The sequence below is a fragment of the Paroedura picta genome, chromosome 9 (genome assembly GCF_049243985.1).
Source record: "Paroedura picta isolate Pp20150507F chromosome 9, Ppicta_v3.0, whole genome shotgun sequence".
Taxonomy (NCBI): domain Eukaryota; kingdom Metazoa; phylum Chordata; class Lepidosauria; order Squamata; family Gekkonidae; genus Paroedura; species Paroedura picta.
The window spans coordinates 37,001,020-37,016,389 of NC_135377.1; the positions used below are offsets into that span (position 1 = coordinate 37,001,020).

The 15,370-nt window shown below is 42.9% G+C and overlaps 1 protein-coding gene across 1 annotated transcript in view; it reads right to left on the minus strand.

Moving 5' to 3' along the window:
* LOC143844769 (DGAT1/2-independent enzyme synthesizing storage lipids-like) overlaps nucleotides 1-15,370 on the minus strand; it is a 200,683-nt gene that overhangs the window by 125,413 nt on the left and 59,900 nt on the right. Inside the window, exon 2 of the mRNA XM_077352394.1 lies at nucleotides 5,987-6,358. The gene's annotated coding sequence lies outside the window, so the exon portion shown is untranslated. The remainder of the gene's footprint in view (nucleotides 1-5,986; nucleotides 6,359-15,370) is intronic.

Genomic DNA, 15,370 nt, shown 5'->3' on the forward strand with positions numbered 1-15,370 from the left:
AGCAAAATTTAGTTGAAGAACTGAAAACCTTTAAGTCTGTACATTCTTCAGTTCAGTTCGATATCAATGTAAATAAAAAAATGCATGTTACAATAAAACATTGGTCGGCAAAGAACATACAGAGAGTTTCTCAATTACTGCCTCTGTGTCAACTTTCCTCAACTTTTTTATACCATTTAGAACTCCATAAATATTCTTCAGGCTTCAAGAAACCCCAGAGGGGGATCTCCAGATTTATACAATCCTGTTGCAACAGCTGCTTCTGCCTGTGCTCTAGCTACATCTCTTTAAGTCAATGACAATTTGAACATCTTGGTGAACTAGTTAAGAGCAGCAACTTCTAATGTGGCAACCTGGATTTGATTCCCTGCTCCTCCACATTGGGCTACTCACAGATTTGTTAGAAACTGTTCTCTCAGCTTCACCTACCTCACAGGTTGTCAGTTGTGGGGAGAGGAAGGGAAGACTATTATAAATCACTTTGAGACTCCTTTGGGTAGGGGAGAAAAACCAACTCTTCTTCTACAGAGAAGGTACTACTGGAAACAGTGGCTGAATTTGCATGGAGCTTTTATTCCAATCCCAGGTCAATTCAATCCCTGCCATCTATACTGAATGTGATTTCCATTTTGATTTTGGGCGATTTAAATTTTCCCTCTGCAACAAGCATGATTGATCTGGAGTGACACTACCTTTTCCCGTGATATCCTGGAGTAGATATAACCCTCGATATTTCCGGAGAACTTGCAGAACCCTTGTCCATTCCGGAGAACTTGCAGAAATCTTGCAGAGATTGTAACCTGCCACGAGCCATTTGGGAGTGGTGGGAATTAAATTGAAATAATAACAATAACAATAACAACAACAATAACAATATTTCCCCTGCTGCAATTGCCTGTGGTGGTTACCCCCTTCTCAATTGCAAACCTCACATGACTTACTAAACTACCAAGGTGGGCCATTCCTGATTGAGGACAATTACTTACTCATGAGTAAACATTCCGAGGGCAGGGGCCATGAATTACTTATGAGTAAACATTCCTTGGGTAGAGGCTTTTCCTGGCCACCTTTGGTCCCAAAGCACCAGCACGGGTTCATTTCTGGGCTTCCTGCAGCCTTCATCTCCAGAAGGCATTCAGAGGTTATCCCAGAATGCAGCTTGCTCCCCCCCATTTCCTTTGAGTTGAAAGAGGCCAGGTGGCCAGGGCAACTTACTGGCAGAAGGCATGCTCTTTTTCCATCCAGCAAACTTCTGAATCTGACAGGAAGTTGGTGGCCGAGAGCTGACTCTCATTTGCAGAGTGCTCTGTTTCTATTGGTGGCACTCCCCCCAGGGAGGGCCAGTTAGGCAGTGAGTGAGCAGTCAGTTTGGATTTTATAAGATTTACTGACTGATGTTGATACTTAAATCTGTAGACTGAAATCATGAATAGGACTCCCGTCACATATTCCACCCCACTGTGCCTGCACCACCAACTAATCATATCACTTAGACTTTTTCCATACCTTGGTGTTGTTGCCGTTTTCTGACAAGTTGAATCCCCACCTAATGCTCTGACTTTGTGGCACTCCTTCTGCAAAAGGGCATTTATTTGGGGGATTTTTTTCCTAGAAATTGGATGTGCATATGTTCTGCACTTTCTCAGCAAGTGCGACTGCCATTAACGACAAGGCTAGATCCAGACACAAGGATAAGGTGCCATTGGGCACCTTCCTCTCCCCCGTCCACCTGCCAAGTGCTTGCTAGGTGCTTGACTCACCTGGCTGCAAATGGGATGTGGGAGGAAGGGGGCGGGGCCAGGAGCCTTCTTAACTGGGAGCCTCTGCAGAGACCTCTCCTTTGTCATGCGGCTCCTGGCCCCTCAGCTGCTTCCCACCCTCCCCTTAGTGTTTAGCTGATGTATTGTTTGCTCTGCTGTTTTGCAATTGTTGCTGGGTGTTCTTGTCACGGCTGCTGGTGGTGATAAGAGGTGGATCATAATTTGGCAGAGCCCGAGCCTGTGTGCCATGCTCTGATGGTATCAGCAGTTTCCCTAAGAGGCTGGGTGCACGCTGAGCAGCAGCTCCTCTAGGGGGGAGGAGCTGGCTCCCTGTGCGGGTGATGGTGGGAGCCCTAAAGGAGGCTAATGTCTGCAGGGCCTCCACCAAAACCACCCTCTCATGGGGCCCAGCAGGCCTAGTGGTTAGGGTAAACGTGACCATGGGGGTCACTCGGTCCCCAAAGGCCTGCTGGAGTGTGGAGCTTCAAATGGGGTCATGTGCCATCCATACACCAATTAATGACAGTGTTATGCAATATTTATGAAGCACATTAAATGTGCCTTCATGTACTTCATCAGCAACATAATCTTTTTTTGCGATACGCAGTAATGTTGTAACATCACATCACAACACTGTAAATAAAAAAGGCTTGTATATGCCATGGGTAACAGAATGGTTTCCCCCATTTCAAAGGTCCCCTGTTCCTCCTTAGTTGCCAACTAGGCATGGGTGATTTGATTTGTTTGGAAATTACCTGAATTCGGGCATGAATACTTCAAATTGAATCTGAATTGCCATTCATTTAAATGGCCAAACTGAGCCTGTCCAAATTACTGAATTGTGATTCTGTGTGATTCGGTGATTTGGACAAGCCATGTCTATTTAAAATGTAAAGGGAAACAAGAGAAAGGGAAGCACTTACCTTTCCCGCTCTTTCTTTCCTACCTTTCCTGGGGGCAGCATCCTCTCCAGACCTATGGCTAAGCTTCCTAGTGCGAGCTTAGTCATTCACTGCAATGCATTTCTGCAAATTAGGTCTTAACAGCATGCAAAGGTTTTAGCATGCTTAAGCCCAGTTTCTAGGGGATTTTAGCCAACAGGCATTGCTTTCTGGAGGGGAAACTGTCCTTGGCCAATCACAGAAGGTTTTTCTTTTTTGAAAACCTTCTGTGTATGATCAGAGGGTAGAAAAGGAAGGGACTTACCTAAGTCCATTGCTTGGTTGCTGAGCTGCTCTGAGGGAGAGGAGACTTGCTTAGTCTGACTCCCAGAGATTTGGCTGGAGAACCCTTCCTAATCCGCCTGGCTGGATTCCCTAAACATTGCTAGAGAAGACTGCACTTGTTTGGCTGGAGAGAATCTCTTTAAAATGTTACCTTTTCTTTTTTCTCTTTGTTTTATTTTAAGCCGCCCTTTTTGCTCACTTTGGGTTTCTGTGGGTGAGTAGGGGGTTGTGACTTTTTATTCCCCATTCTCTTCTGGATTTTCTGGCTTTATTTTAATTTTTTAAAATTAAACTACAATTTTATTTTAATTCCCTTTTTGGGTTCTACTGTCTATGTGGGGAGGCTGTGTGTGTTTGGGTTTTTTAACTTTTGATTTTCTATTCTGGTCCCCCCGCCCGCCAAGCGCTTTAAAAAGTTTGCAATCTTGTGTTGTCTTGCAATTTGGTTTGCTTTGGTTAAATTGTTGCTGTTTTAATGTTTTGAGTGTTTCAATATCTTGGGTTTTGTGGACCTCCTGTGGCTGAGTGTGTGTGTGTGTCAGGGGGGGGGCTTAAATTAGGAGACCATCCTCAATAATTCTTTAATTAAATCAGTAAGAAATCTATTTTGGTTTATCCCTGTAACTTGTCTTTCTGACAGGTTAATAACTAGTTAACTGGTGTACCAGTCAAATTGCAGAGTCCAGGCTAGAAACTTAAGTGCCTGTCCCATGATATCAAATGTTAGCCTGATGTCACCTTTATCTAAGGCCCAATTATAGTTTTTTGCTCGCTGGCATCAGGTAGTCTTTGGAATGCAAGCAGAGTATTAATTCACTAGAGCCTTCCATGATATGATGCAACTTACTCCTGGCTCATCCCTCTCATCTAGTTACTGAACTGAGCACAGAATTTTTTTCACTTAGCTAGTTACTACTTTGACATACAGATATCATCTAGGAGAAAAGCTAATTACAAACACCTGCAAGCTGAAGCAGATCCACTATTATTCCTGTCAGCCCTTGGTAAAAGCCCTTAGGATGCTTTGCCTCGGAGGGGGGGGGCAAACTTGTACTATATTGTTAAGTCATGGTTAAATATTTACTTCTCTCTTCTGTTCATGATATTAACAAAAGTTTGCCACTCTACTACTATGAAGTACATTCTAATGTACATAAAAAAGGTAAAGGTATCTCCTGTGCAAGCACAGGTCATGTCTGATCCTTGGGGTGATGCCCTCTAGCGTTTTCACAGCAGACTCCATATGGGGTGGTTTGCCAGTTCCTTCCCCAGTCATTACCATTTTACCCCCCAGCAAGCTGGGTACTCATTTTACCGACCTCGGAAGGATGGAAGGCTGAGTCAACCTTGAGCCGGCTGCTGGGATTGAACTCCCAGCCTCATGGGCAGACAGCTTCAAACAGCATTTCTGCTGCCTTACCACTCTGCGCCACAAGAGGTTCATCTAATGTACGTTAAATACATTCAAAATCCACTTTAAGTTGCCAAGCATGATAGGAATGAGAAAAAATTGAGATAAAGCCTCTTGAGAATAAAAGGGCAGAGGGACATGGAAAATTAGGTGGAGGGAATGAGAAAAGGAAATGGAAAGGTTAAGGAATGGGGTGGAAAGGTTGTTTTGCTTTGGGTTGATCCTGCGTTGAGCAGGGGGTTGGACTAGATGGCCTGTATGGCCCCTTCCAACTCTATGATTCCATGATTTATCTTTCTCCAAAGCAAGAGCTGTTAGGCAGGTTTGCTTTGATCTTGCAGAATCTAAGCGATAGTCAGAGTGCCTTTTACTCAGGCTTCTTTGTACCCCTAGTGGCTGCAGGAAGAGGTGCTTGCAAGGAAAATATTGAAAAGGTGTTCAGCTGGATGCAGTGTGAAGCTGGTTTCAGAAAAGGGCCTTTCGGCTGATCTGATCCCCCCCCACACAGTCTGTCCCCTCCAGAAAAGAGCAATTTTTCTACAACAGTGAGGAACGGCTGAAGTTTGCACGAAAAAATCTATTAACAATACTTTGAGGGGAGGTTAATACCTTAGAATAGTAGAAGCAGCAGCTGTTCCTTTAAGAAATAAATATCGTCTGCAGTGGCCACAACTGTACTGCCAGTTTTGAAGCACTGGTCCCCCCCCCCCAAAAAAAAAAAAACAAAAAAACAACAACAACAAAACAGCAATAGTCAGGGCTCATTCCAGGGCGACTTTCACATTTGAAGTAGGTCTCACTGGGGCCAGGCCAAGTGACAACCACTGGCAGGCCCAGCTGCTAACTACACCAGCCACTACAGAAAAGCCAGTGTGATGCAGTAGTTAGAATTTCAAACTAGAATCTGGAAGACATAAGTTCGAATTCCCACTGTAGAATCTCACTGAGTGAGATTACAATAATCACAATAAGCCTGAGGTTAAGGAATGGAGTATTTTTCCATCATTAGAATTGCCATCTGCTTTAAGGTTAAGGTGTCAGTCTATGATCTGGGAGACTCAGATTTGAATCTCGACTCTGCCATGGATGATGATGATGATGATGATGATGATGATGTCATCCATTCAGTCATGTCTGACCCTCGGCGATTCTATAGGAAAGTCTTCACCATGCACCCCAGTCTCTGACTGCTTCTTTTAGTTGGTTCATGGTCATTCCTGTATCTGCTTTGATCATGTCGAGACAGCAGATCCTTTGGCAACCACATTTCCTTTTGCCACTGACCATGCTGAGCATTAATGATTTTTCTAGCAAGTTTGATCGCATGATGTGTCCGATGTAAGTGAGCTTTAGCCATAATATTTTCCCTTCTAATGACATAGTTAGTTTGCTCCTCTCTAAAACTATCTTGTTGGTAACTTTGGCTGTCAATGGTATTCGCAGCATTTGTCTCCAACACCATAATTTGAAAGCATCTATTCTCCTCTTGTCTCCCTTCTTCAGGGTCCAGCTTTCGCATCCATAGGTTGTTATAGGGAAGACAATGGCGTTGACTAGCCAGCACTTTGTATTAAGGATGATATCCTTACTCTTCCATATTCGGTTCATGCCTAACATTGCGTTCCGGCCCAGTGTTATTTGCCATTAGATTTCATGGCTGCATCCACCACTTTGATTGATCATAGAGTCAAGAAAGATGAAATCATCAATACATTCAATGTTCTTGTTGTCAATCGTGACTTTGGTGCTACTGCCAGTAGTTATGATCTTGGTCTTGATATTTAGGTATAGTCCCATATTTTCACTTTCTTCTTTTAGTCTCTTTATCAGGGTCTTCAGATCATGCTCCGATTCAGCAAGGAGTATTGTATCATCTGCATAGCAGAGATTATTGATGTTACGACCTCCAGTTTTGACTCCGATTGTAGATTTTTCCAGATTAAGCTTCCGCAGAATTACCTCTGCAAAAAGGTTAAAAAGAAAGGATGATAAGATAAACACACCCTCGTCTCACTCCTTGGCTGTTATGGAAGTTTACCTAAACACCTAAAGTAAATACATAATAAATCATTTTTGAAACAACAATTAAAAAAGGAGAAATTTGGACAGCCAACTGGTCAAAGGATTCTTTTTAATGGAAGTTTACTCAGCAGCTATGGGCTAGTCCCATACTCTCAGATTAGCCTACCTCACAGGGATGTTGTGACTTTAAATGGGATGAAAGAATGATGTCAGCTGCTTTAGAAAGAAAGGTGGGAGATTAATTAATTAACTGGCCCCAGGGAGGTGCACCTGGCCTCGACCAGGACCAGGGCCTTTTCGGTCCTGGCCCCCAACCTGGTAGAATGAGCTCCCGAAGGAGCTGTGGGCCCTGTGGGAGCTTTCATCTTGCCGCAGAGCCTGTAAAATGGAGGTCTTTTGCCATGTTGTTGGTTGAGGCTGGGCAACAGGGGAAATCAGGGTCCCCTTACGAGATTGGAGTGACAGTAGCAAATGCCAAGAGCACCCTCTTTCTCCCTCCCCTCCATTACAGTTTCGGGGTGGGTTGTATTACCGTTTTTACCGCCACATCTTTGCATTGTGTTTTATAGTGTATGGGGATTTTTACTGGGATTGTTTAACATTGTAACTTACCTTGAGCCTCTGGGGAGAGGTGAGTAATAAATTTAAATAATAATAATAATAATAATAATAATAATAATAATAATAATAATAATAATAATAATAATAATACCTGTACTGCTAGCCACTTCAAAACGCAAACTGTAATGCTCCTGCATTAATCAAGGAACTGTTGTGATTTTCTTATGCCTAACTTAGTAAATGTTGTTATTTCTATACATTTGTAAAGGGATGAGGAAAGTAAAATTGACTTTGGTTAATATGCCAGTGAACAATGAGATCACACATAAATATATGACCACAGCAATCACAATTGGTCAACATGATTACCGTATTTCCTGTCCTCATTCGTTAACTTCATTATGGGTTTCCAAACATTTTCCTGACTCATCCAGACATTCCATACCTGACATTCCTTTTATTATCCAGTGTATCAACCATTCCATCACTGCCTAAACACTACATTAATCAATAGTAGGTAACACAGGATTTGGCATAATTTAAGCACAAGGTATTTTATTCCCCCAGTTTTGACACGTGCCCCATTAGTTCCTGAACTGAACAGTGTAAGTTCCTGGGATATATCTTGCAATATAAAGTCTCTCAGTATGTAAAGACTCACAGAATCATAGAATCACAGAATCATAGAGTTGGAAGGGGCCATACAGGCCATCTAGTCCAACCCCCTGCTCAAAGCAGGATCAGCCCTAAGCATCCTAAAGCATCCAGGAAAAGTGTGTATCCAGCCTTTGCTTGAAGACTGCCAGTGAGGGGGAGCTCACCACCTCCTTAGGCAGCCTATTACACTGCTGAACTACTCTGACTGTGAAACTTTTTTTCCTGATATCTAGCCTATATCATTGTACTTGAAGTTTAAACCCATTACTGCGTGTCCTCTCCTCTGCAGCCAACAGAAACAGCATCCCACCCTCCTCCAAGTGACAATCTTTCAAATACTTAAAGAGGGCTATCATGTCCCCTCTCAACCTCCTTTTCTCCAGGCCGAACATTCCCAAGTCCCTCAACCTATCTTCATAGGGCTTGGTCCCTTGGTCCCAGATCATCTTCGTCGCTCTCCTCTGTACCCTTTCAATTTTATCTACGTCCTTCTTGAAGTGAAGCCTCCAGAACTGCACACAGTACTCCAGGTGTGGTCTGACCAGAGCCGTATACAACAGGACTATGACATCTTGTGATTTTGATGTGATGCCCCTGTTGATACAGCCCAAAATGGCATTTGCCTTTTTTACCGCTGCATCACACTGCCTGCTCATGTTTAGTTTACAATCCACAAGTACCCCAAGGTCTCGTTCACACACAGTGTTACCTAGAAGTGTATCTCCCATCCAGTAGGCATTTTCTGACCCAGATGCAGAACTTTACACTTATCTTTATTACATTGCATCTTGTTCTCATTTGCCCATTTTTCCATTGTGTTCAGATCTCGTTGAACTCTGTCTCTATCTTCCGGAGTATTTGCCAGTCCTCCCAATTTGGTGTAATCTGCAAACTTGATGAGTAGTCCCTCCACCCCCTCATCTAGATCATTAATAAATATGTTAAAAAGTACTGGGCCGAGCCCTGAGGTACCCCGCTACTCACCTCTCTCCAGTCTGATGAAACAGACTCAATATTACCTCACATTGTAGGTGAGTGATAAGAGGCAGTAGCTTTCCCAAGAGTATCTTGTAATCTGACAGAAAGAGCAACGGTTAAATTAGGGCCTTTCCAAAACACACACGACCACTACATTATATACCTGCTTTATTTGATGGCATGAATCTCAAAATTTTACTGCTAAGTACAGAATTTAATTCAGATTAATTATTAGAAAAGGAAGCACTAGAATGCTTATAAACCTATTCAAATTTAACAATTCTTGTGCTCTTTATCTTGTAACAAATACTTACAAGTCTATCCAAACTTAACAATTTTTGCTTTCCTTACCCATTTAAGAAATAAATCTTAGTTGAAAATCTGCAACTTTGGCTTTCCTCCATTTTGTCACAGGAAGAAGAATGGCTCCATAAAATAATAGTGTTGATATGTCAGATGGGAAGAGGTCACAGTTCCACGGGCAATATGTTTTATACAAATCTTCATGGGTGAATAACTGAACACCCTAGAAAAGAACAGCTGATGTAAAGCACAGATTCAACAGCCATTTTGAGAAAACTTCCAGAATTCTGACAGGAATCTACAATATTAAAAACAGGTATGGACTATTTGGTTCCATCACATTGCCTATACCAAATTGTAGGTTTGATCCAGGACGCCATCAGCAAAGCTGTTAACATACTGGAATGTTTCTGTTTTCTGTTTCTCACTGCAACCCACTGAGCTTTCACCTCTCTATACATCCCATGAAGAATACTTCATTCTTGGATACCAACTAGTTGGTGGTCCCTGGCACCAAGGAGGTACATCTGGCCTCCACCATAACCAGGAAATGTTCTGTCCTGGCCCCTACCTGGTGGAATGAACTCTCAGAGCACATCCAGACACTGTCGGAGTTGCCACCAGGCTTTTGGTTGGGGCCAAAATTGAGGGCCATTCTGCACAAAACTATAGCTGAAGTCTTACAGTTTGTAAACGCTGTTATTTTGACGTTCTGCATGACGTCGTCAACAATCCACAAAACTCCCGACAAACTCCAGCAACATTCAGAATTTTATAGTGCTTTGGGGGGGAATCGCAAAAAGTAGATTTCCCCTGAAAAAACCACTCCACTCCTGAGTACAATCTGCAACACATCATCAAAAGATATGTGCACTCTCAAAATAGCGGTAGAAAGAATGTTCCTCCCTAGCTCCTGCCCCCGAGCCTCCGGAGACGAGATCGCCATGTCCCCCCCCTTAAACCGGCAAAAGCAACGAATAAGCGAGGCTTCTCCAGCTGAAGTCCCTCCACAAGCAATTCAGAAGTGTTTCACAATAATACAAAGCTCACTTCTGCAATTGTCTTAAAGTTCTCGAGCACAAAACAGCCCCCTGTTCAACACTGCCCGTAATTTTGGCCAGAAATTGAACCCATGGGGGGGGGGTTACTTGAAGAGCATATAAACAATTAAGTGCCAGCTCCAACGCCAGCAAAAAAGGTCTAGAGACATTGAATGAACAAATACTCATTGCTACTGGTGTTTTCAGGTTTTTAAAAAACAGTTTTTTAAAGGGAAAGGGGGTTTTCGGGAACACGAACACAACAGTTCATTGGCTGTTCTGTTTGATTGATGGCCAGGGGCGGGAAGAAGCACGGAAAGATATCACCTCCTTTGTTGCGATTCTGGTGAGACCGGAAACCTGTGGGGAATGAATAGACCGCTAGTGGGACTTCAATATTCCACTAGAATTGAAGGTATTCCACTATTAAATATAGGATTTCTGCATACTGCAAACTTGTACCAACATTGGTAATTGTGTGGAATGGCCCTGACATCTACCCACTGACCTATCTATGGTCCCATTTGTCCATCTATCTATCTATGCATCCTCAGACCAGCCTAACCTATTTGGAATAACCGCAATAGCTGCTGTGGAGAAACTGTTGCTGTTTATGTTTATTATCGACTTTAAAACTAATTTACATACCACTTTGTATACCGCCTTGAGCTGGCTCAATGGGAGGCCAGTTTAGAAAACTAAGAAATAATAATAATAAAAAAATAGCAGTGAAGTAAAGATTTACGTTGGGATTCAGCAGCACACAGCAATTCAGAAGTGAAGCAAAGAGGTAGAAAATGAGATAAAGCAGTTTCCCCTCAAAGAAGCTTAATCACTCTTTGCTAACCTGATATAAGTGGGTTTGTATGAATGGGTAATAAATTCTGCTGGCAGCTGGTTACTGAAACAGGTCTATCTGACCTGACCCCCCCCCCCCCAATAGCGACCAGTTACTAAAACAGTATACAAAGGCAGTTTGAAAATGGCCAATATAAATAACTCTGAGGTCAAACTAGCACATGCACAGTACATTTGTAGTAGTTGTTTATTACTGCAGTCATAGACCATCAAATATCAAAGATAAAAACAGTAAAAATCCATCTGAATAAACTAAAATCACATAAAACAATATGAAACTTAAGCATAAAACATAATATAGCCACTATTACCATCAGTTATATTATTCTGGGCTCTGCACAAATAAGCACAGAATTTGGCCACTTGACTTTAAAATTTTGTCTAAGCTAGTCTAAGAGGAGGGCTATGAAGTTAGTGAGGGGTTTGGATTCCAGGGAGCTTGGTTGGTTTAGCCTGAAGAGAAGAAGACTAAGAGGTGATATGATAACCCTCTTCAAATACTTGAAGGGCTGTCATATAGAAGATGGAGCAGAGTTGTTTTCTGTTGCCCCAGGTCAGACCAGAACCAATGGGCTGAAATTAATTCAAAAGAATTTTCTGCTAAACATCTGGAAGAAGTTCCTGACAGTTAGAGCGATTCCTCAGTAGAACAGGATTACTTGGGAAGTGGTGGGCTCTCCTTCTTTGGAAGTTTTGAAGCAGAAACTAGATATCCATCTGACAGAAACACCTTAGGCAGATTGTCAGCGGGTGGGCAGGAAGGATGTGTCAGTATTTGTCTCTTGTGGCCCTTCCTTGCTTATGCAGGAATTTGCTAATCACCATTGTGGGATGGTAGATGAATTTCCTCCAGGCCAGGCTGGATTCTGGAGATTTATGGTGTGTGTGTGTGTGTAGGGGGGGTTCACTTGGGCATGTAATTGGGGTCACTGTGCATGGGCAGGTAGTTGTGAATTCCTGCATTGTGCAGGGGTTGGACTGGATGACTCTGGGGATCCCTTCCACCTCTATGATTCTACGTCTCCTCTAAGCAATCATGGAGTTCACCTAGAATTGGGAGAATAAACTTAATCCTTTGTTCTTTATAGTATGGACAGAGAAGGAGAACATGCCTTATAAATTCTATCTCTCCATTGTACATAGGCATAATCTTTCAAAATAAGGGGTTCTCTTATACTTGCCCTCAAGAATGGGTGTAGGAAGGGCTTCACATCCAGCTAGCGTTAAAGCCCTTCTACTGGGATGGAGCTCAGTGAACGATAGATAAGGGGCTGGTGACATAATATGCCTTCTTTCCACCAGGGCTGTAAAACAGGGCAACTTACTTAGGTTTTGCTGTCTTTCTATATCAACCACTCTCTATTTGACTATGCATTTGGCTTGTTCGTAATTTAACTGGGTGAGAGACCTATTTAGGTGACGCCTAACCATATCAATCCATTTAGGTTGATAAGAGTCTTGAGCAATTAGCAGGAATAGACCTCTTGGACTCTGATGGACTTTAAGCTATTGATAGAAAGAAAGCAGAAAAATCCTAGCCTCAATTTGTATACAGCCCGTCTGAAGTCTGATCATAGCATTAGATATGCAGGAAGTGACTGGTAGAACGGCTCAGAGGAATTTGGACTGTATCTTTTCTAGTGAGTGTATTCAAGAGGTAGGTAAGCCAGATTGGATGACATAGGGAAGTTGAGCCAGTATCTTAGTTTGATATCGCTTTAAGGCCGCTGGAATGTGGAGGCCCCCTTTAGATCTGTAAACTTGAGGATGGAATGTACTGACATTTTCAGTGCTGTTGGTCAGAGAGCTACAGTGCATGGCTGGGGATCCTGAGGAATGAAAGAAAGCCCCAAAATATATACATTTGCTAACCTGCTCTATTTACAGACTTTAATTCTTGTATCAGTTTCATTAGAGTTATTTACAATTATTTAAAATCTTTATGTTGAATGATTTTGTTCAAGTGTTTCCCAAACACAGCACACTTTCTTTAGTATTCTCTGACATTTTTGTTTTCCAGAACCTGATATACCTTCTGGTACACCTTCTTTTGAAATACCAGCACTCATCTCAAGTTTTTAACAGACTCTTTAGGTTTCTACAGGTAGTTTCTAACCACACCAGGGAACTCTGCACTCTTCAGAGCTAACTCCCTGTTTGACTGGGTAGGGAATTTTCTTCTTCACATGTGGTCCTTTGACTAATTGGAGGTGGGCCCCGAAGGACGCCTTCTCCCCCCCCCCGGCCCTTTACTTCATCCCCCCCCCCAGCCCTTTATAACACACTTCATTGTTGTGGTGTGTCTGTATGTTATTTAGAAGGGATGTTTAAACATTACCATAGTGATCAGAGAGCGTTAGGGCAGTGGTTGAGAGTAGAGGAGTAAACTACCCCCCCACCGGGCCTCAGTAAAAGGCATCGAGTGGTCCCCGGCGTTGAGTGGTCCCCGGTGATAAAAAGGTTGGGGACCACTGCTCTAGAAGATCTATCCCCTTTCCTTGGCCCAAGTGGTATTCTCCTTATGGTACTTTCCCCAGTTCTCCAAACTATACTTCTCTTATAGTTGTCCTCAAGACTGTCATGTCTTGCCAGCTTTCCCCAGTTCTCCTGTCTGTGTTAAACTGACCTCAGTCAGGACTTATTTCTGAATGAAATCTTCTCCACAGCATCCAGTTCAGAAGTCTTTCTCTGCTTAGCAGATGCAAACTAATCAGGTCTCCTGGAACAGAACGCCACTCATAGTCCTTTTCCTGTTTACCTGTCACTTCTAATCTTTTACAAGTGCAGTCCATCACAACCACATTATTATATCACCTGACAACTGGTAGTGATAAAAGGAATGAGAGCACATAGACAGTGTCACAGTGAAGGTGAGAGCTTCTGCTGACCTCCACTGGCTGACTGCTGTAACTGTAGGCAAGTTGCAGGGGTGGCCAAACTGTGGCTCTCCAGATGCCCATGGACTACAATTTGCATGAGCACCTGGCAGCTCATACTGGCAGGGGCTCATGGGAATTGTAGTCCATGGACATATGTAGGACCGCAGTTTGACTACCCCTGCTGTAGTCCATGGGCATCTGGAGAGCCACAATTTGGCCACCCTGAAGCAATTGCACACAAGCTTGACAAGAGAACAATGGAAGTGGCCTGATGCAAGATGCCCCACACAATCCATTGCATTTAGTGTGGGGATAATCAAGTTTTGTTCCCTATGACTTGGAGGACACCCTGAAGTTTAGGATCTTCTAGAACGAAGTAGTTTAATAACTGATATATTAATTGGTAACTCAAGGCTTTGCCACCTGCAGATATGTGGAGGATTGGGGGGGGGGGAGAAAATTTGGAGGAAAATATTGTTTTTTCCATAAGGAAATTTGGGGGATTACTGAGGAAAAAACCCTTTTGTGAACTATTTTCTCCTATGGAATGAGTGACATGTTTCTTATTTTTTTCATTTAAAATGTATAGCATGAAAAGGACTTGTTCAGTTTATCTAGTGGAAACGTTGGGAAGTTTGGAAGAACACTAAAAATTCCTTTGAAATATTTTATCTTTTGGAATGAATGAAATGCTTTTTAACTCAAGGATTTACTTGCGCCAAATGGCTTGATAACTTTTTCTATTTCTCTAGTGGGGAAATTTGGGGGGAGGGGACACTGAAAAATTTTGGAATGAGTAAAATATTTTAAGGCCTGTTTTTACTCAAAATGCAGAGTACAAATTTTTTTATAGGCAACAATAGCTGGACCCATAAGAACTTGGAGAAGACATCTCATTTTCATTGTTTCCTCTTACTCATTGCTGAATGTTCCCATAGCCTTTACCCTTTTCCTGCTGTCTTCTGTCCATCCCATCTACCAGCCTGATTGACTTTATCTGCCCCCCACCCATCTTCTCTTCTCCCTCCTTCCTTGTTGGTGGCAGACTCTCCCTATAAAATATTTGGCCAACAAGCTGGGCCCAATTTCATAGTGGAGAATTTAAGAGGGCTTACAAGGGGTACCTACACATCCACCAAACTGCCTCTCCATGCTCCTTAAGGATGCCAACGCTGGACTGGAAAATTACTGGAAATTTGGATGTGGATCCTGGGGAAGGGGGGGGAGGACTTCAGCATGGTATAATGCCAAGAGCTCACTCTCCAAAGTAGATATTTTTATCCCAGGGAATTAATCTTTCTAATTTACTGATAAATTATAATTCTGGGAGACTTCCAGATCCCTTCTGGAGGTTGCCAACCTTAATATTTTTGATATAATATTCTAAAGAAGAAGATGAGTGTATCTGGATGGGAGGGGGATCCTGGGAGCCCAATAGATATTGCTATTGGCCTTAACCTAATGCCTGGTGGAAGAGCTCCATTTTGCAGGCCCTGTGGAGCTGTGGTAGCTCTGACAGGGCCTAAGTCTCTTCTGAGAGCTCATTCCACCAGGTGGGGGCCAGGACAGACAACAACCTGGCCTGGATTAGGCCAAGCATGTTTTTTTGGGGCCAGGGATCATTAGCTAGTTGATGTTGGCTGAGCATAGTGCTTTGGGGGGGGGGGCATGGGCT